A 22,028-nucleotide genomic window follows, 5' to 3' on the forward strand; every position below is an offset into this window, starting at 1 on the left:
CTGAAGGTCAAGGAAATGTCAACCTCTCTGGATGTGCACCGTTTTACTTCATTAGAATGTGTGCATTATTCACTTCTGCTCGTATCTCTGGCTCTCTTTCCTTCCTTCCTCGCCATTATCAGGCCATTTCTCCTCCCTCCATTCTGTTACTGAAATGAATATGCACGTGATGTCAGCAATTACGAGCTCAAGTAGCAGAAGGGACCCGAACGGTGAACAAGCTCTTTAAACACCGCACAGCTAATCGGCACTGTTTAGTTGGACATCATAACAGGGACTTCTTTGCAGGTGTCTACAGAGCAATGGATTTTTAGACTTATTTGGTGTTTACTGTAAGGATTTTGTATTTGAAAACATCCGGAGTGGTTAAGTTTAGTTTGTCTTTGAATTCACAAGGTCAGATTTGATTTGGTCTTGCCTTACAGGACATTGATTTGAATTGAGGACTTTGGAGATTAATTTACAGGATGCAATTAAAATATATTCAACACATTGACATCAAAGGAAATGCACACAGTTAGTCCAGCACAAGTTTTTCAATGAAAGATTAAAAATTGCATCATTTATTTTAAATAATTATGCATTCCATAGTCATTTTTATTCCTACTATGGAAAGTCAATGGGGGCATATTTTGATGTGAACTACTTCTTTAACTGTAATAATTACATTAACTGTAGTAAGTAATTGAGTGAGCTTTTTTAATAAACATAAAGCATCTAAGATGTGAAGAATCTAATAGTCCTTTTCAGAGGACTACATAGGGAAAAACAGTAAATGGGGGCCAATATTAAAATGAACTATTCCTTTAATGACAAAACAATTCTATATTTATTTAGACACATTCCTACTGAAACTAATGCAAAAGATTAACTTAACCTTGTATTTTATTTATTTACTGTATATTGTTATAATCCACACACTGGTCACTGTGGGTGGCCACAACAAAATAAAACTAAAGAAAACTCTCCCTTTAAAACGTGATGCTTCGTCTTAAAGATCTTACTGTACCTGAAGAGCTACATGGGCTGGACTTGAAATAAAACATTACATTTAAAAATAATAATAATTAAATAAGATGAACAGTGAAATGCAACCATTAAAAATGTCAGTTCATTAATGTGCCATCCTCTGTGCTTTATTTTAAAAGTGACGTTTAAAAGCTTGTCTCCACACCCGTGCAGCTGCCAGAAATTGCAATAATTACAAAGACGCTCTCATCATTACATGACACGACCCTCACAGTGTGAGCACAGAGTTCCTTCATTACACACCGGATACACTCGCATGTCTTTCCAATGATAACAACGTTACCACCGCCTGACAAAAAATACCACGGGAACAAAAGTGTCAATCTTCCGAACATTAGCAGACCATTTTCATTCAAAGCAAATTGCAGTAAACTAATTACACGGACTGTTCCCTTCAAGCAACACGAGGTTATGTGGCTATCTCAAGGGCACGATACAGAGAGAGGAAAGCTGTGATCTCAGTAACTCGCCCGTTCCAGGCTCACCCTTATTGAGAATTAATAATGTGGAAACATATTACTGTTGCCATGATGAATATCAAAGTATTCTCACTGCATTTTTAAAGCCGACTGAGACACAAGCAGAATAAATAAGTGGGCGAGATAAAGAAGCTTAAAGGCAAAGTGTGTCAGTTTTGTCAATGGTAAAATCCTCGATGGCCAGTCCAATTTAATGCACAGAGACGAGACATTATTTGCTTTCTGAAATGTACACACATATTCCACATAATATTTCTTAGTGTTTGGTTAACATTTACATTCGCAAGCCCATAAGAGGCTTTCCCATGCATGCTCGACGTCTGGTCATGCCTTGTTCACATGCTAAATTTCATCACGCAAGAGTGAACGCGATCGAGTCTCGAGCCTGGAATAAACTATAGTGCATTTTCATCATTTTAAATCCTATTACTATAAGTACTATGCATTTTTTAATTAGCATAGAAATACTGAGAGCATCCTAAAGAGTAGACAGGGAGCGCACATCATCCATTATTCGTCGCACACAAAGACATCTTATTAGAAAGCAATGGAAAAACAAACAAAGCGCAGTCCCAACAATAGCTTCCTTTAGATGAGCACTCTTTCCGTGCGTATAGCTCCCATTATGAAACTTATGATTCATATTTATTGCATCAGTGAATATTATCAGTGAGATTTGCAGATGCGCCTGCCACAGCTAAACGAAACGCAGTCGTCGAGCGGGACATCTGCACGGGTGGCTGTATTAACACGAGGACAAAGAGTAATTAAACAGCAGAAACAATGGGTCGTATAAATGAACATCTGCTGGGGCAGCAGGGGAGATGGGAAGACCCACATGGATGGAGGAGAGAGGTACAAGTTCAGAGACGTTCTCTGGAGGAAAGCCTGAAAGAAAGAGATCAGAGCCTGGGTTGCATTTCAGCCACTGCTAGAATTCTAAGGAGCGTGATTTCTGTAATAAATGAGATGAGGACTGAGCCATGTGGGTTTGAAATTTGACAGAGCAAATAAACGGGTTCATTGCTTTCAAAATAAGTGCTTCTCTCTGGAACCTTTTTGGTGTTGTGTCTATTGTGTGCACAAGAAGCCAGCAAAAACTTGTCTGCCCTTGATATAATGATATTAATACAGTAACAAAAGCACATGCTAAGTTTAACCACCCGGACAGATACAATTAAGGCTCTTTTATACGTACTTTTCCCAGAGGATGAACTGGTAGTACTACAGGCAGTGTCACGCCAAAACAAGCTTACAGAGAGCAAACAGATCTCAGTTTATGAAAAGAAACTAAGACGAAACAGAATAAAGGAGTCTTAAAGGCAAATGATCCTGTCTGAAGAGAACCTCCTTTGTGAACACAGTTTGACAAACTCTAAACTTCTAAAAGCCATTTTTATCATTTATTTTCAATAATTGTATCCACCACAATGTGTTTATTTTCATCCTCAGCTAATGTTAATAATATGCAGTTAATTAATTTATAATTGAATATCATATTATTTATTGTTGCACAGTCCAGTCTGTTTGTTTATACTCTATACAAGTATTACATTCAGCACACTTCATATTTAATAAAGCAACATTCAAAGCATAAAAACAAGGTGTGATATATTAAAAACATCAGGAAAACAATGTTGGAATACTCATTAGAAAAAGCTTGTATACTGAGGGGTTTACTGATGCAGGAGCACAGAGCATCCCTCTGTTTTATTGTGCATTAGAAGAGAAGGGAGGTCGGTATATGCCAGAGGTGGGCTCCAATCTGGGCTCCAGATCTGCCACAGGCAGCAAATGAGTGTCAGGAGCTTCCAGTGGAAGGCAATTACTCTTAACAATCCCGCCAGTGGTACTGGGAAAAGTCCTGACAGGCATGGGCCTTACTTTCAGAAGCCCCTGTACCAGCGGGCACTGGGATAATTTGCATCAAGCGACTGGAGAGGATTTTAAACCTGTCAAAGAGGCTGTTTTTAAATGATCAGGGTGGGCTATCAGGGATCACTGCAGTGAAATGTGTTTTTTAGTTAAATCAATTATGTGACAAGTCATATGCATGTTTCGTTGCAAGACCAATGAGATTTGAAAATATCGATGTGCCACCATATTTGAACTTGCTGCATTGTTTTCTTTCACCATTGATACCCACTGAAATCATTTTGATTCGTTTAATGATGGTTGTATCACTTTCCAACTCAAAACCTTCTATTGGCGTGTTGCAACTAAACATTTCCATTGGCTCGGTCTAAGTTTTGTGAATTTAACAAAGGCTTGTTGAAGGACTGTTGCCACCAGTGATTAATTTATAAAAACTCAATTGAGCAATCTGATCAATTAAGATGTTACCAGTCACTAGAAAAATGGGTTATTCATTTTATTTACGGGGTTTTGAAGCTCACTTGTGACCCTGTCTGTGACCCTGTCTCAAATCTTAATATGAAATTAGTCATAGACATTTTTATTGCTGTAAATTATAGAATATATGATTGATTATTATTAAAATATTTATTGATAACAGTAAAATTTATGATTAAAAAAACTGAAATGAATTTATGGACACTGCATTTATGGACACTTACACCCACCTTACATTATGTATAAATTGGCAAAGGAAGACGAAAGAAAAAAGTAATGGGAATGCATAAGGGTGAGTCAATTACCAGATCATTTCATTTGGCGATCCTTCCCTTTAAATTGCCTCTTTTATCATTACAGTGTATTGGTCTGCATAGCATTTTAAACTGGCAGCCCTATGTTGCATGATTCTCCACCTTATAACTGAGCATTAAGTTAATTGTATGTCTTTGCTGAGCACTCTTCTGTGTCAGCTTATATTTACAGTTATTGTCTGAGCACCAGTCATTGGAGTGTCTTTTAAATTAATTTCTCCAGACAACCCACAGTGCAGTCGTTTGGTTAGACACCTCGATGCTGGTGTTTCCCATCATTCAGGATCAGACTGAAGTGATCATCTCAAAGCTGTTTTTGGATCATCCAAACTAAATCCTCTGTACTAAAATAAGCTTCTAGACTCAGATTCGTCATATTGACCTTTTGAATGTCAGAGACCACAAATAATTGGCTGCGTGTTTTAGTTCAGGTTTAGAGGCTATGAAAGGTCAGCAGTATCACATGAGACGAATGCCACGGTCTTATGATGACCAAGACGTGGTCTATTAGAATCATGTTACATTTAACCTAACCTGTAGCGAACCGTGACGTTTTGGCATTGGCCCCTCTGCGCATGCGCAATCCCCCCACCCCAACCCGACACACACTTACCACAGTACAGTAAGATATTTTCCTAACTTTGCTTTCCTATAGAAGTGAGAACACATCATTATACTATCACACTTACCACATGATACAATTACAATTCTAATCCAGACTTGAAATGCAACAAGCTGAACACAGCAGGACAGTTATCACGAAAATAACATGCAATACAAATACAAATCATTATGTGCATAATGATCCGGGTGTCGCGTGTATGTGCTCTTCAACAGAATAATGGACCACATGACCGACACTGCATCCCAGTCTGATCCTAAAACCAACAAAGACTAACCTCATAAGAGCGCTCTCAGCAAAAGAAAAACGGTGCCAGACTAGCAGACAGAAAACAGAGATTCACCAGCGAATTAACTACGATTATAATAAATCTTAATATTAAACTGGTAATGTTACAGTGCACTAGATGTACGGAACTGATCGTAGTAAATGTATCATTTATTTACTAAAATGTCACTGTTATGCAGAACAAAAGCAAATGTGCATGCACAATATGTTAAATTTAAGACTGACCACAGTAAAAAATCACAAAAAAGAGTTACGCAACATAAAGTGTAGATCAGCAACCACAATGAATCGAGGCACGACGGCCTTATAAATCATAAATAACTTATGGATAACAAAGTCTTCCTCCTGTTGTTTTGATCAGCTTTTCTCCATTTTTTCAGAGACTTGATAACAAAGTTAATCCACATGCTGCTTTGAATGACGTTTTCCACATTTGTTCTGCTTTTGAAGTTTTTTGGCAGACTGTGAAGCATATTCGTGTGCATCTTCCGCTTTACGAGACTGTTGGTGAACAACCCCCGAGATGGCAGAAAGTTAGCAAAAAACAAAGCGCGCCCATTTCGAAAAAATTGATTTTTAACTGTCACGCAAAATGAGTCTCTCCCATTGATTTACTGTACTGTCAGTCAGCAGTGCTACTAGAAAGCACACGTTCGACTTCTTGCAGCATGCGCAGGCAGTGCAGACAGCGTATGACATCGCAGAACTGCGACTGCTCCATGATCTTGAATTACTCTAGTGAGACTTGGAAATCTCATGTGGATAGGGTCCGCATCAATCCAGGAAGTCAAATATACATATCTAATAGAATCTGTTGACTTTTATTGAAAACAGTATTTTTAAGTTTTTAAAACCCTAAAGGGCCCTGAGGTTTCTCTACTGAATCTAACTGTGCACAGAAAACGTATCTCACCAGTTCTCACCTGAGTGTTTCGTATAAATAATGCTATTTCCAGGTCAGCCGCAGGTTGTGCAAACAATTGCATCCCTGTGGTTTGTTTTTTAGTGGCGCCACTTAAAGCAAAATTAAGTGTGAAGGGGGCCTCATCATGACCATTAAGCTCATATATTAAGAAATGCTCTGTGAAGCTATTATTTCATGCTCTGTAATGTATGCAGGCTTGCATTTTATATGAGATTTTACCCAGCGTATACCTCAGCGTACTGACATTCTGCCAGATGAGAGCAGGGGAAAGAATTTTAGGTTTGTTGTCCTGAAAATACACATGGCGTGTGTGTCGCGCATGAGGTTTGAACAAAACGTTGGTAAAGTTCATTATTCAGATTCAGTTCATCATGCATTTAGAAGTTGTGTTTTTGATACGTTTTCTGAACGACTTTAAATGGCTGTAATTTTAAGATTACTTTCGGGCGCAACTGACAGGAAGATCCTTCAACAAAGACAACAGGGGGAGCAATGCTTAATGAAATGTTTTTTTGATCTTGCAGTGTGGCACGAATCACGATTCTCTTGATCTGTGCTGCAGCCTGAATATAAAAGCAAATCCCCTAGAGGAGTTAAGAATTTGAAGTCTGTGACTTCTCCAAAATCTGTCAACTGACAGTGAGGTGCACGAGTTCATTGCTCTAAATATGGATCTAAATAAACGTGGGCTGTTTTGTTTTTCTGAATCTGATTCTGTTTGTTTTCTTGGTGCTGATCTTCATTGCGAGGCTCTCTGAGATAAAAATTTACATTTGAGATTTCCCTGTTGCTAAAGTGCAGACATTGTATTATTCCGATTGATGTGAACATTCATTTATTTAGTGAAGTTTATTTATTTAGTGTCTTCAAATAAGCAATGCTCCTTGATTCTGTCTGACGTTGCAACATCACATTGAAAAATGTTCCGCTGACACGAAAGGCAGAGAAAAGAGGGGAAAACTGTTAGTGAGACAGTTAAACGAGAGGAAATAAAGGCAAAACATGAATCTCTTTTTACAAGGTCTAACCTTGAATTTCTATGCTGCTATCCTTATTTCAACTACATGTGTAGCCTGGTAAATGCAGTACTGACAGAAGGGCAATATAAAGCAATACTTGTGCTTAAAGTTAAAGCATCTTTACTTGTGCATCATTTAGGTTTAAAGGGACAGTTGTTGTATTATGTACTCTATGTATTATAACAATTGATAATTTAGGTGGATTTGAAACCCGCCCCCCTTTAAGAAAAAAGTTGTTAAAAATGGTCATCTCTTTTCTTAACTAATGACACATTTTAAAAAACAAAACAAAAGAAAAAAACAAACATAGGTACATGACACCGCAAGTTATTTTTCATAGTACTATTAATAAGCACATTCTAAACAATGTAATACTGTTTTGAATCCCAATTTGATCCTAGTTGTCCTGAATGGCTAAAAGGTGCCAGCACTTTTCATACTTCTGATGTGTCACTGAGTCGGCTGTCAGTGGAATTTATTTCTACGCTGAACACACATCTCTGCCTGACTCGACGGCCCCTCGGAGCCACACCAGCTGGGCGACTCAGGGGAGCTCTGAGTCTATTCATCATTCGGTAATTAGCCGGTTTACTCTATTAATGAACTCTCTATTCATTGTGATTGAATTGGGAAGGCTCGGGATGGAATTTCTCTCTCTCGCTCAGACTCCTTTTTCTAAATGTCCCTCTCTCATTAAGCTATAGTGTGTCAGCAATTAAGTAATAGGAATGTTCAGTGTTGTCCTGATGTGTGTATTTCTTTAGGGGCATAAATGAATTCAACTAATGTCGCCATTGTTGTGTTGAACCTATATGAGAACTGTAATACTACATTAATGGAGGGACATTTAGAGTAATGCTCGTTATATTTAAGTCATGTTTTTAAGATTTATATACTGTTAAAGGGACATTTGGGGACACCCAAATATATAACATTGCAAATGCAGCAGTATAATGTACAATATTATACAATAATTATACTATAGTGGGTCCAAAACTTTACTTTTTTTCTGAATGAACAGACATCAATTATAATAAAATGTATTTTTTTATTTACGTTGAATATTATTTTTTGGAAAATTTCATTAAATTTGAAAAACGTAAATAATTATATACACATTATATCACGTGGATCAGATTAAATTCAGAAAGTCTTAATAATTGGTATGTTCCTGAATTGTTTTATTGACATTATGCTCTTGAGCTGATGACTTGCAAAGACTACACAAAGAATGTTACAAACAGCATCTTGTGTAATTTTGTGGTGACAAGATGTCACAGTGTTTTATTTTATGCAGAATCCTAATATTTCTATTTCTATTTCATATTTTATTATATTATATTATGTTAAAAAAAATCCTTTTAATTTGTCTATACATTTCAGGCAGGCCCAACACATTCTGTTTTAAAAATCTCATCTTAAAACACATTTTACAATATCACATTTAATTCAGAATGAGAGCTGCTTTTTTGTGTGCTGTTTTATTTTTAATTTATTTGTATTCGTCTTATTCCTATAATGCCTGTACAGTACTCCGGTAAACACTGTGTTTTTTTAAAAGTGCTTTATAAATAATCTTTGAGAATTCCAGATTTACAGTGTTCCTGCTAAGAAAAAGTGGGTTAAGATAATGACATCCAATGTAGTCTAGTCTAGACCTATAGTCCCCACTGTATCCTGCCCATTAAGATCTATTGTTCAAATAATCTCCTGAAAGTCACAGCATCCAAACCAGGCACCCGCTCACCTTCACACGATTGGCATAATTAATTTGTATCCGCCCTGGCAGATCATGCAAGAAGCTAATGCATATGAACAGGCCCTGATGTGTCTAAAACCAATATGTCATGCTAAGATATTCAATTATGTCTGTGTTGTGGAGACAGTATTTCTTACATTAGCAGTCTGGCATTCATAGGTCATGTGGCGCGTCTGGGATGAAAAAAGAAGATGAATTTGTAATGGCCTGTCAGTGAGAAGGGAAAAATCTAATCACCATAAGATGTCAGTGCTAGCAGCTAGCTCTCCGCCCTATTTATATTCATGTCTCATTTGATTGGCATCAGCTCTTCTGGTATGCCCATCATATTCTAACATGTTGCATTGGCAGCATTCTTCAGATGGCCAGTGAAGAACATGCATACCATCTTTTAATGACTAATCGACAAAACTTTGCAGAAGCGTTTATCGTTAAAACCACGGAGTAACACATCTGACAGGAAATCCCGTGTCAGTGTTGACTGTTTCGTCCGTGTGCTTGAAAAGGTTGACATTTCAGAAGCTGACTAATTCTTGCACGCCTCAAAAATACCATTTAACATTACATGTACGTATATGTCAAATACATTGAGGATTGACAGAGTGCTACTTGGGGATAACAACTGACATTTTCTCTGTTGGCCTATAAAAATCATGTTAAATGCACAATCTCCATCATAATGTGAAAATGCATAATATATATCTGAAATGTCTTTATTAATATTCACATTCTCCAAATACACTACACAAATTACAGTGTTTTTTAACTTATAATATACTATTACCCCAAAATAATAAATTTGCCCGTAGAGGTCTTGACAATGTCATAAGACATAATCCATTTGATATTAATATTTAAAGCTGATTAATATTTCAAACTGAAATCTGTAACTTTTTTAGATAAAATAAACAAAAATCAACTATGGAGCAAGTATAGTACATGAAACAACAACGTTGAGAATGTTCTCCACTCTTTACCCTGATTCACAATGGACTTCAAGTAAAGCACGTAAAGTAACCTTCAATTTTAAGTTTCAAACTGAATATTGATATAAAGGGAACATTTGTAGATTGCAACTTTAAATAATTGTAAAAATCGACATTTAAGATACAGTACATGTTACACACGTCACGGCACGTTAAAAGTTATATAGTCTACAGTGTATATACAGTACATACAGAGTCCATCTTTAGCTCATGAAATGTGACAAACCTTCAAGTCAATCACAGGTCTGCACAACTTCCAGGAGGTCAGAGATTGCGACACAGGTCCAACAGTCAGGTCTCTGGGTTAGATTCTAAGCCCAGGTGGTCGGCACAGCCTTTCACAGTAGGTGCCAGAGTCACAACAAAGATGTCAGGCGTAAGAACAGAACAGCTCGCCTAAATGCTCTGATTTGCATTTTCATGAGGTTGGAATGTAAATGCAGATGTGCGATAACTGCAGATTTAACACATTACAAAAGAACAGTGAGACAGCCCACAATGTGATTTTATACAGAGATTAGAAGCAGTTTTTGTCATTTTCATATTCCTGGGGACCAAGGCATACGATCAATGATAGTTATCGCATCACGTGATCAAAATGAAACTCAGGGATTCTAATGAGAGCTTTTTAAAGATGCATACAAGTAACAATCTGAATCATTTCAATTCTGAAATGCACTGTACTACTTATTTTTGGAAACTACCTTTTTTTTCTTATCTACTATAATGTAACATAATATGACGAATTTGCAAAAAAACAGATGACTTTTAAACAATTACTTTTTAATCATTTTCAAAAATCATGTTTGCACTGCTGTTGTGTTATTTTGATTGAATAAAACTTATACAAAATACACACACATAAAAAAATAACAACAAAAACATAACAGCACAATACAAATAAAAATATAATATAATATAATATAATATAATATAATATAATATAATATAATATAATATAATATAATATAATATAATATAACATAACATAATATCATATCATATCATATCATATCATGTCATATCATATCATAAATGTAATTTAATGCAATGGAAAGGAATGGAATACAATATTTTCACAGAAAGTTTATATTAATGATATGATATGATATGATATGATATGATATGATATGATATGATATGATATGATATTATATGATATTATATTATATTATATTATATTATATTATATTATATTATATTATATTATATTATATTATATTATATTATATTATATTATATTATATTATATTATATTATATTATATTATATTATATTATATTATATTAAACCATAACTACTAACTAATGCAATTACCACTGTACACATATGGACTGTAATTTGCATGGTATGCGCTGCATATTTCTCTTCATCGAAACATCATTTAGTCCAATTTGCATCCTCATTTCAGCTTAAAGTGAAGGCAAATAGGCTCCTCTCAGAGGAGAATGTAAGCATGGTGTAATATGGTGCAGGTGCCCGCAATGATGAGAGGAAATACTCGCCAATCCAGCAATCACACGTCTAAGCTCATTTCATTCCTTCTTTTGGCAGCTCTTGTAATAAGCATCAATTTGCCTGCGTACCTTGTCAGGAGAGTGAAGTCATCACATGCTAAATGGGGATTTTTGATACGGATAACTGTATGAACGGGGATCAGGATATAACATAAACAGCGTGAAGCAGGTCGACCCTAACCCGATCTGAACCGGAGACCTCGAGACACAACCGTAGTGCCAAAACGATTAGTAAGCCACCACTGAGTTTAGAAGCAACGGAGAGAGGGAGAAATAGACAAATAGAATCTGGCCTCACTTTTTATGTACTGTCGTTGAATATGGAGTGGACAGAAAATGGCCTCTGAGGGAGGTAGCGGGCCAGCTGTCCAGGCCGGGAGAATTAGCTCATGCTGGCAGGAGAATAGCTAACAGAAGATCGCCTCCTGGCCACTGTCTGTTTCATCCGCTCTCACTGGGAAGGAGAGGTCCTTTTCCCTCCGCTACCCTGCTCTGGAAAACATTTGGCTTGCTGCAGATGAGACTGTTTGTGTGAGTAAAAGGAGAATACGAGCACACATGAGACTGTTTGTGTTCATTTCATTTCAGGATCCCATAGGATCTTTAAGGCTGCCGTGTGAGGGCACAGATGCTACTCCAAGCCAAAGATTTTAGCTTTGAATCTGTAATTCAGTCCTTATACGCTTTTGATTAATAATGAATAGAAAAGGTTTACAGGTTTGTGATGCAATCATTCAGGTTTTGTTCAAGGGCCATTCTTACCTTACTGAGAAAGAGCTGCTTTTTAACTGGAGAACAGGCATTATTGGTCTGCGTATGAAAACATGCTTTTCTTTGTATCATAAAAACTTCAGTAGATAACTGTGGAGGACGAGTGAATGTTATCTGCGTTTTATGAACATTCTCATTTGTTCGTGCTGGCATGGACCCAAATGCCTTTGAGAACTCTTAAAGTAGCTGTATCATTTTTATTATTTCATTTTTCACAAGGTTCACTTGTTATACTTTTAGAGGTGCCGTTAAAATATTCATAAAGTCTGAAATGAGTCAGGATTAGTCAACGAAAAGTAAGGTTTTTGCCCTCATAACTCAGAATCCTTCGGGAAACATCTATATCCTGAAGATTTATTTATGGCGTAAAATCTCCAAACATCATAAAGTAAAAATGACAAGTAGGACAGTTGGTAAAAGTTTTGAATCCTGCCAGTTTCCGACTTTTATATATTGATTCATCCAAAGAGACTTTATTATCAAGTTTTCACAACCTTGTTTGAAATCTTCGGTCTTGGAATAATCCTTTGTCAGTTTAGATTTTTGTAATGCTTATATTTGAAAATGATCTCATCACGTCGGTCTTATACTAACTTTTGCTCAAAATAATCCATAGAATCGGTGGTGTGCTAGTTATGCAAAATAAATGTCTTGTGAGAGCAGAATACCATTGAACTCCCTTAGATAGCGGTCTCATTAGTTATTTAAGCACAAAATTATTTAAGATCTGAATGTGCAGGAGGCTTAGTGAGCAATGACGTGGACTAACAGATATAGATCGAGCTGTAAGAGAGACAAGATGAGACAAGAGAAAGAATCTGTACAGCTAGTGGAATGCACTTAAACAAAGTCATTTGATAAAAGTAATGCATTTAGCTTTTTAATTTGAACAAACATTTTAAACATTGTTTTATTGAATTCAGTGAATATTTTACAGGCACAAAAGACCAAACAAGTGTTTTCTTTAGATGAAATACTGAGCTGAAATGCTTCTGAATGAACGTACTTCTGTATAATACAAGAGCAAGGCCAGGAATTTTGCCTTTCAAATTCAATCTGTCCTCACCTCGAATAGCTTTTTCTCAGGACATTAAACAAGCAAAAACTCTCTCATCTTTCATTGGTGAAAAACTGCAGTCAAGAAAGAAAGTGACATTTTCATCAAAAGTTTTAAATGATGTTATACCTTTTTGCCTTTTAGGTATATGACACTTAGTCCGGGCAAGGAGTCTGTTTGGGATACTGTTTGTATCTCACTCATGAAATTGTCCTAATGGACGTCACTTCTTCTGCTCGGATTCATTCAACCAAGCTGTTTCCCCCTTGGAGCACAACTCATTCTGTTGCTGTGTTGAAGTGGAAAGAATGGACCTACATGATCTATCACAGATTTACTTTCTTTAATGTGTATGTTCCACTAAAATTCCCTTAACTCTCTCCATTGTGATAAAGGTCCCAAGACATCATTGTTCAAGAGCTGTCCAGCAAGAACAAGTTGTAAAGAAGGATTTGCTATAGGATATACACCACATATATATATATATATATATTTATATATATACACACACATCTCCAATATGCCTTTTTTGGCAGACAGCCCAATCCTTATTTTCAGTACTGTTGTATGTAGGAGCTTATTCCCTAAAGAGCTTTGGAAAGTAGATATGTTTCTGAAACAACAGAAGCTTAGCTGACAATATCTTGGATATAAACGGATTAAAAACAACGCTCAGGATTCAGTGCATTTTCAGAGTCACCAAGGGTTAAATTATCAACTACAACATTCTTCATAATAGATTTTTTTTCAAGCAGATGACTGCAATAATGCCTTTTTTCAGACATTATCTTGGGAAAAACATAATTTGTGCAAATGCTGTGCTTAAACCCCTTCACTATTTGAACTTCAACTTGTGAAGGTGGTCAATGCAATGTTTGGTGAATGCAGTGAAGAGGTGGATAGTAATTACTGACTGGAAAGGTCAAGCACACACAGCAAGAGTGAAGAGGTGACCTGATATACTGTGACATGCTATGAATGAGGAAAAACATGCAATACAGCGAACAAAGGCAAGATGGGTTTCATTAAAATTAAGTAGGAATACTTAAATTGGAGTGCATTGTATACGAGCAGACCTACAGTATTTGCTTACTGTGAGAGGAAATACCTTTTAGATACCACTTTAATGTTACAGTTATAAAGCCCAGACCTGGGTTCTTATTACCATTAAGCTTGCAATAAATCACTTCTAAAAGTGTGCACCTCAAACCTTTTTTCTAGGGCTCAACAAAACATTTTTTTAACAAATTTAACAACTTGGATAATACCAACATTTTAAAAACCGTTTCATAGTCCTTTATACTAGCAAATTTATTTAAGTTTTTACATCTGTTTGTATTGTTTTGTGTATCCTAATTGTTCTCATCATTTCACAATTTTTTGAAGTAATTCTGAAAAGCCTTTAATGTGTTGTATCAGGGTTCATTGAACCATGTGTCCTCCAGAGGTCGCATTTGTTGACCTCCAGGCGTCATGGAGGTTTATTATTTCGAAAAGCAATTGTTTCATTTCAACGTAAGATTGAAACAACAATGATTACGATTCTTCCAGAATTTATTTTACCGAACTGAGACAACCTCGATGGCGTATGCAGTTTGTAGGCAAGACTTTGGGGTACTGTATATGTTTACACAGAAATCTAACTCTAAGGAATGCTCTAAGGCAGGGGTCTCCAACCTTTTTGTAAGCGAGGGCTACCAAAATATCTCAAATCCTCTAGAGGGCTACTTGTTGATAACATACTTTCAAACTTTAAACATGTGATGCCTTATTTTAACGCTCACAGAACCAAATTCAGTTTTCTTTCAGATATTTTTGCACATAAATATATTAAAGCTTATAACACTTGCTAATAATAAACTTTCATGATGGCGCTTGGGTGATCGGTATAGTCACAGATTTGTCAACTGTCTTGAGCATTATCGGTGAGCCCTGTGTTCAGCGGGCGACAAGGTGCCCACGGGCACCATGTTGGAGACCACTGCTCTAAGGAATATTTACTGGAGTAAGTGAGAAAGAACCTGTTGTGCACCAAGCTTTGCCTCGCTTAACACCAAATGATGTAGAACAGCCAGGACATTCTGTGGCGATTAAATCCCTTGTTGCTTGCAGAATACAAATTCTGCACATGTATGTTCAGCTGAAAGTATCAAATTTTTTTGTTATATATATTGTAAGGGCAGTATTAAAGCATTGCTTCTAAACAAATATTATTTTCTTTTTTATCCTGCTTGATCACCTTCGACATTTTGTATTTTATGTATTTAAGCTTTCCTGTAGCTCAGTGGTTAGAGCATGGCACTAGCAATGCCAAGGTTTGATCCCAGGGGATTGCACACACTTAATCAAATGTATAGGACAATGCAATGTAAGTCACTTTGAATAAAAGCGTCTGCCAAATGCGTAAATGTAAATGTAAATGTAAATGTTGACTTCATTTTGAAAAAGTTTACCCTCTTTGGAGCTGTTGAAACTTCATGCCTAAACATGACTTTTGGTAGCACCACTGTAAATGGTAATACATTTAAACTATATAGCACATCAACAGCCATCACAACACTACATTAATTCCCTTAACTCATAACAGACTTGATCTGCATTTCAAGGAATTTTTATCAGCCACCTGCAATAAAGGAGTTTATTAAAATCTGCATTGTGCTACAATGAAATGTATGACTTTTTAAACTGTGTTTGAGCACGTTTGTTCAAACATTGCGCTTAATGAAGACCTTAAGCTAATGGTTCTGGGCAAAGTGGGGGGGAACAAATGAAAGTGATTAAAATGTCAATGATCTAATTATGCTGTAGCGTAAAATTACAGCCCTACATTTCAAAGCGTTGCTGGTAAAAGGAATCCATAAAACAATGAAATAATGTTCTGTCACTTTTAGAATTGTCTTCTGTTAACCAGGTGGATGGGCTGATTTGTGATGCTGCTTTGTGAATCACTACACTTCAGCATTTGACTGCTTTTTCTGACAATAATTTTGAAAAAAAATCCCTTTAGATATTGTCTCTTTCATGTTTCGCCATCCTGTTGAGGTACAATATGCTGGGAAGAGATAAGACACGCACATTGTATTGAAGCCACTGATGCTTAGAGAGACCAATAGCAAACAAACTCACATTGATCACAGTAAACCACTAGTGTCAATTTCCACTTCACTGCTTCTCTGAGCACCACAAAAAGTCTGAGTAATCCATCTCGAGTTATCAGATATATCAATCATCGCTGACCAGCCACTGCTTCTTGATCTGTAAAGACTAAGAGGATGACCCTGGGGCGAAAGAACTAAACAGATAATCATTCTGTAAATGCCATTGCTCAATATTAACCTGTGACCGCTTCGCTTAACCAGTAAAAGAATAAAAGCACTTTCCTTAGTTTTCTCTGATTTTCAGTAGACATTATTATATTAAACATTGAAATAAATCGTCCAGTAAAACATTAATGAATAAATCAATAAATAAAATGCTACACAGTGGATGCTTTATGGCGTATTAATTTATTTTTCTGGTATCAACATTTTCTTTGATTATTCATTGAAAATCCTTCATAGAAATATACACAGAAATGAGAGCATTGTTGACTGTAAAATATATAATTAATGGGCCTCATTCATGAAACATATGAGTAAATTCCGAGATATTTGCGCATAATACAGACTTTCCGCAAAACGTTTCCAGAAATACTTCGTAAAAGTCAGATCTCATAGTAAAGTGTGTGTCTGTTAATGAATTCCAATAGTAAACAGGGCGCGCGCTCAATCACAATTAGCATAATCCCCGCCTATGAATTACAGCTACGCAAATTACGCATTTAGGAATGCTTGACTTCATTCTCTGGTTTGGCTACATTATATTGCACAAATACATACGAGACTAATAGCCTATATGCTTACCAATAAACTAATTAATGAAACTGTGTCCACCGAAGTGTTTTTAGCCAGATAAAATAATAATACCTGGTGCTCCTCTGAAAATGACCAGCTAGTGGCGCTTGAGAGCGCTTTGGAAGCACTGCGCGTTTTTCCGGAGATGCGTTGGTTGCATTGATTTGGAATATACATTACAGTTGCATGTCACTAGTGTCTTATTTTAAAGAATATTACTGAATAAACCGTGATAAAAATCAGCAAGATAACTTCTCCATTGTTGTGTAATGTGTATGATGGTTGGTCAATGTAGTGTTTGTCCCGCATCTCCTCCACTGACGTTGGACAGCTGTGCAAGGACAGTGACGATCCCTGCGTTTAACCCGAAGTTAGAGAGTAAAAATATTTAAAAAATAAGGCAAAATAACTCGTTAAATATCATTATGATACACAGTAGCCTAAATCAAAACGCAGTGCCGTCAGTTTGTCTAAAACACAGAACTTTGAATATTTTACGGATGCAGAGGTGGAGCCTACATTTCTTTCTTACCAACGAATAGGAAAATTTTCACGAATCCGAACATTGACGTCAAAACGACTGTGCACATTTACAAGAAAAAATCGTTTTGTGTTGCATGAATGAGGCCCAATGGGTCTAGCTCAGGTAATCCGATTTTAGAATAATTTAGTTTTTAAAAAATGTTTGCGTTTACAAATCTATGCAGAATGCGTCTTGGCATCATCTAGGTCTAGGACATGGTTCTCCTGAAACGTAAAGTGAGATGTTGTTTTCTAGAAGAAACAGGTGATATGTTAAAATGATCTCGTTTGTGGTATTTATCTCCTATAGGTTAACATGAGTGATGCTAGATAACACTGACAAGAACCATCATGAGGATTCTTATCATTATTAATATTTGAGGAAATCTCAGATTCTGGCACGTTGCCTAATATTCAGTCAGTCAACAACTTATCCTGTAACCTGTACATGCTGATTAGATCTGAAGTTATTAAATACTTCCTAGCAGTTTACTGTATAAAAGCATTATAGTCTGAAAGAGGCTTTCGTACAAAATCGATTATTTTTATAAGAAATTGTGCACAGGTGGAATAAATGTAACAAGCGCACGATTGCATCGTTTTCATTAGGCATATTGATGATTATTTGTATGTTGTTGTATTTATCAGGCATATTTGACATATATAAAAACACAGTCAAGATGGATTGCAGGCACAGCAACAGTGCTACAATGTGGCTGCCATATTGATTGTTTTGAATGGATTGAATAGTTGAATTATGCACTGATTTTTCTATCAGTTTGTATATAGGACGTACAAAATATAGTTGATAAGGGTTTACAGTCCATGCACTCCGTCCTCTTTAATTGTGTCCACAAAGGATGTTTTTACAGTGATGAGTGAATTACACTCCAAATATAGATTTTTTATAAGAGAAGAACAGATGCTGCAAAGGTGAGGAGAGATACCCGAGAGCTTGTTAATCACACCTACAGTGACTTAAATCTGCGGTCAAATGTGGAGTGATAAAACAGTGATGATGACGCATGAGGATATGAGTATAGATGCTGTTGACAGGCTGAGGGGCACGAGCCGTGCACTTCAATTTTTAGATCTTAGAAATGGCGGTTTAGGGCTGCTGTATATGTGACCCTGGATCACAAAACCAATCTTAAGTAGCACAAGAACATTAGTAATAACCTATTAGTAATTGTATGCGTCAAAATGATAGATTTTTCTTTTATGCCCAAAATCATTGGGATATTAAGTAAAGATAAAGTTCCATGAAGATATTTTGTACATTTCCTACCGTGTATATATATCAACATTTTATTTTTGTGAGTGGATGGCCTGCTACAGCGCAACTGATTAACAACTTTAAAGGCGATTTTCTCAATATTTAGATGTTTTTGCACCCTCAGATTCCAGAGTTTTAAATAGGTTACTTAAATCTCGTCCATTTCAATATACAGGTGGTGTTTCCCTGCTTGATATTTCTGCCTGTCGCACTTCCTCCAGTGCCCCCTTGGGTCACAGACATTCCCCCCCTCTGTCTAGATGGGACCTCTCCCCGCAACCCCCTGCAGCTGCCCTTACTAAATTAACCTTACGACTGCTTTTGTTGTACAGGGTCACGTTTAGGCTTAAAGCTGTTCAACCAAGCAATTACATTTTACCCTTAATTTGATGTGATGGATGTGACACTGGAACAGGGTGTGTTGTAACAAATTTGACTACATTTAAATGCGAAAAAGTCACTTTATCTCAACTGTATTAAAAGAAATTCATCAAAAGTAAACACCACATAATCATAATGTAGTCTTCAGCCAAAAATGCCCATGAAGCATTAACATTGAAACACCTCTTCTATGAAACATAATTAATTCATAAGGAAAACAAAGTTATCTTACACTTGTGAGAGGTCACAGTATAGGAGTTGACAATTCATACAATCAACTTGAGTCTCTTTTAATGTCCAATGTGGAGTGTCCAAGAGGTAAGGAAAATAATATTGTCCAAACAAAATCGAAAGTCCCAGAAAAACAATCAAATAGCATCCAGTCTTCTCTTGGTTAGAAAAACCTTCCTTCAATCTCAGAATCCCGAAACAGATCATGTTAAATATTGGTTGTATTTGAGTTGAAAAATTAACCGTCCAACCAGCTCTAATGGCTCTCAACATGTGCACCTCCTTAACCTCTCAAAGCTAGGCCCCTTTAGGCTTTTTGGCTTCTCTGTACTGCCCAATATCACAATAAAAGTCCTGGGCTATCTCTCTGAAAGGAGTCTCTTCTGACTTAAGGGAAGGTCACACAATTACCACATTGGTATACAGAGTGAAAAATACATACTTTGTATTCTGGGCAAAACATTTATATTTGTTGCCCTGCTGTGGTGGTGTCACAGAGTAATTCAATTGAACTGCCTGGTTCTTCCAAATCCACTGTTAGCACTAAAATAGAATTGTGTAAAATAAAAAAACATCGCTGTTGATGCAGCTGAAAATGTCTTTAAACATGAATGATATAAATCCAATGTTAGCTGTTCTAGAATAACTTCCAGACTGCTCACTAAATAAGACACGCCCATTTCTTTCAAAACCCCACCCTAAACACAGACACGTAGCCTCTGCTGGAGAGTTATTTAAAATAAAATGTTTTAAATAGTTATTTATTTCAGCGTCATTTAAAAAGTATTAAAGGAAATTCAGACACAGATTATTTGCCGTACATGAACGCTCTGCAATATCAGCTGGCATGTTTAACACCTGTATTGTCGTTTCTTAACCCTTTTATGGTTTAACCAGTTGTAATTAAATTACACTTAATTCGTATCAATTCTGCTTTCGTTATGTGTTTAGGGTGGCACATTATGCCTCTTTTTCCCTAATAATCGTGGGTTTTTAAGCTTCACATTGCGCAAACTCAAATAGAATTGTCACCTTGTAAAACAATCACGTTTTCCTGTGAGTGTGCAAGCCTTTTAAACCTCAATTTCGTTTTTGCAAGCATTCCATTAGTATAGCAAAATAACAGAAAAGGCAATCACATGTACTGTGCAACTCTGTACAGCCATAGTAGATTTTGTGACCTTTCATGAACATTCGTACATATCTCTCCCCTTCTAACCTTCCACTAGTAATTGGTGGCTTCACTGGCACTGCAGATGACATCTGTGTGTAAAACTGACCGGGGGTCTGCCACTGCACAGGCAAGGCCAGATGGCAGTCTCGCATCAATTAGTTCAATGAACGGCTTGATAAATAAAGGCAAAAGCAGGAGGACATTTTTTCACAAATACCTACACACAAAGTCAATTTTTGTGTGAATCTCCTGCAGGGAGTTTTGTGTCATTCCTAACCTGCCAGTCTTTCACTTTGAATTACAGTAAAAAGGAGGTCTGTTTCTTTGAGAACCGGTGTGCATCTGATATTTGAATTTCATAAAAGCTACATTTGATGAAGCTTTGAAGTCACATTTTTATGGACTGGCCCTTGAATTAACGGTAAGTTAATTGTGGAGGTTATTGAGATGCGGTTCATTAAAGGTCTTTCATATGTTTCGGAGACACTTCAGTGACATATAATGACAGGAATAGGGAAGGCTTTAGAATGAACACCTTTGAAACAACGAATATAGAGAATTATTAGAGTCATGGTTTTCTCTATTTGCACGTTGTTCTAGTCTTTTGTGAAATATACTGGAATTTTCACGAATGTATTAGTTGTTTGAAAATTACGGCATGTCCTTTGAAATCAACTGTATTGGATGCTATTTTTATCTTTATTTTCTTCAATCTTGATGGCTTGAAAAAATAATGTCTGCCATATTTTACATTACTGTTTTTGCTCTCAAAATCCTTGCTTTTGCTACGAGAGGGTTAGGTCAGGAGCATAGTACTAGGCCTGGAGGTTTTCATGTAGGGTTCCAGCAACTGCTTCTCAAATAATAATAAAAAACACAAATTTACACGGAAAATCACATCGTATATATTACGTTTATAAACGATAAACATCAATAGCACTCTGGTCCCACGGAGGACGACCCCATGGGCTGTGTCATAAATCACAACAATGTCCCTTGATAAAGTGAATTTTTTGAGAAACATTTATAAGCCAGTTTTGTTTGTTTCCAGCCACTCTTATTAGCCGTCGTTACCTGAATTAAGTATCTACATAAATGCTTTTGAGGGGCTTATTAGGTATACGAGTTTGTTTTTAGAAACTTAGCAAGGGGCTTAGCATTTAAAAGTGTTAAATCCATGTTTAGTGGACCAAATATTCCTCTGCTGAAATAGTCCAATTCAAAAGAGCTCAAACCCTGATGAAGTTTCAGCAGTATACTCTTGCAATGAACCAAATCTGAACATTTAGAACATTCAGATACTCGTTGAAATGAAGTGCAATGGTGATAGTGGCAAAGAGGCAAGGCATACTGGACCAGCTGTGTTGATGTGTGAGTGCATGTGTGTGTGTGTCCTCACAGCAGATCTGACAGAAGCGTGTGATCTTGCTGTG

Source organism: Barbatula barbatula, assembly GCF_947034865.1.
Source record: "Barbatula barbatula genome assembly, chromosome: 21".
NCBI lineage: Eukaryota > Metazoa > Chordata > Actinopteri > Cypriniformes > Nemacheilidae > Barbatula > Barbatula barbatula.